The sequence below is a fragment of the Palaemon carinicauda genome, chromosome 27 (genome assembly GCF_036898095.1).
Source record: "Palaemon carinicauda isolate YSFRI2023 chromosome 27, ASM3689809v2, whole genome shotgun sequence".
NCBI classification, from domain to species: Eukaryota; Metazoa; Arthropoda; class Malacostraca; order Decapoda; family Palaemonidae; genus Palaemon; species Palaemon carinicauda.
In genome coordinates, this window is record NC_090751.1 from 35738778 (window position 1) to 35741061 (window position 2284).

Genomic DNA, 2284 nt, shown 5'->3' on the forward strand with positions numbered 1-2284 from the left:
TTTTCTCCTTTTTATAATTAATCCTAACTTTATTCTATAGACGTTACCTTTCAATTTTGAGACAAACTTTATTTTTGACGAAATAAAGTTACCGGATTGATATATATGCATAGATCAGTCGGAAAATCAGTGGATAATTTAAATCTCCAGAAAGCTACTGACCACCCTGATCCCTATAATTTATTTAATCAGTGACTTCTCTGTGGCCATATTAAATTAAACACTGGAAACAATAAATGTTGGCTGATAGAGGAGAGTGCAAGTGTCTCCTGACTTTTGGGAATAAGGAAGAAGTAAAGCTTGTTATAGATGCAAGTAACTGATCAAATTTATCAGCTGTTTATACCTCTGGAAGATGAATATTATAGTTATTTGCATTGTCTTAGGCAAGTCGGCGTGCTGGCTGAATTCTATGCAGATTAATAAAATTGAAATTATTCTTCTTGTACCAACTGCCAAAGCAGAAAATACTTGAGAGAACTAAAATGTTTATAATCTCCCTTTTAAAGTGTCGTATATTGACTAATATACATATATATATATATATATATATATATATATATATATATATATATATATATATATATATATATATATATATATATAATATAATGTATATATATATATATATGTATATATATATGTATATATATATATATATATATATGTATATATATATATATATATATGTATATGTATATATATATATATATATATATATATATATATATATACATATATATATATATATATATATATATATATATATATATATATATATATATATAAATAATTATGCAACCAAATCCTGATGAGACTGGGTGCGTATATCTAAATATTTATCAGGTATCTCTGACCGGTCGTATACACTGCCTTTCCATAATGTGTCTTGCATCTTTCTCCAGAAGAAAGGTGGTTTCGGACAAAATGTCAACTTAGTCTTTGCAAGCTCTTCGGAAGGGTCAACAGGGGATTACGAAAGGATAAGGCATTCCTGTGAATGAAACTAAATAAGAAATAATTAAATGCAGTATCACCGATCCCGTGTAGTGATTTGAAATCATCCCCGTATTGGAGCTGGTTATGGTAAAGTTATAAATTTCACTTAATTCCACTTCTTATTGTTCATATTTCCTAAGGGTTGCTGTAGCTGATGTGGTAATGTCCCTGAATGGTGAACACCAGACTGGGGTTAAAGTCCCGCTCAAACTCGTTAGTTTCTTGGGTGGCTGGAACCTCACAGTCATTGTGAGTTAAGGAGGGGGGTTTTGGGAGAGGCTGTAGGTCTATCTGCTGAGTCATCAGTAGTCATTGCCTGGCCTTCCTTGGTCGTACCTTGGGGGGAGAGGGGTCTTGGGCGCTGATCATATGTATATGTGGTCAGTCTCTAGGGCTTTGTCCTACTGGATAGGGGGGACAATGTCACTGTTCCTTGCCTTTGCCACTCACGAGTGGCCTTTAAACCTTTAATGGGAACCATATGAATTGGCATCCTACTTACCGACTAAATTAGCCCGTGTTATTAACTTTGTCACTTCTCTGCATTCCTCATCCAATTTTTTTTTTTTTATTGTTTGTGTTTGCCAAATGTAGGCTACTATGCAAACTATCTGTCATAACAGCTTCGGTCCTCTTTCATTCGCATCCACATTCTTGAATAAGAATAATTTTGACTTCCTAATATTTCCACCTTGACATCCCTAGACAATCTTTCCGATCTCTAAACAACCGCAGGGGGTTAGCTCCATCAACGCGCCTCAAGCATTACTTTAGGCATCAGTTTAAGTTAATTGCAGCTCTCCTTTAGCCCATAGCTACACCTACTCATTAACTTTCTACTTCATCTGTTTCTGTTGCCTTTATTCCATCGTACAGTTCTGCTTCTTATCCGGGTTAGGATAGCTAAATGAGAGGAGATTGAAATTATTGTATGCAAGCCTATATCTGCATCTTCGGATAATGATAAATTTATCCCAGTTTATTCAAAGTGGTAAGGATTATGATTAAAAAGGATACTACTGGTGATATGTTTGTGGTTTCCCCATGACCAACTAATCTTTCCATTAAGGTCATATTAAACTTAATCAAGTAGATTACTCGTGGTGTAATACATACATACATACATACATATATATATATATATATATATATATATATATATATATATATATATATATATATATATATTTATATATATATTTATATATATACACTGTATATATATATATATATATATATATATATATATATATATACATATATATATATATATATATATATATAT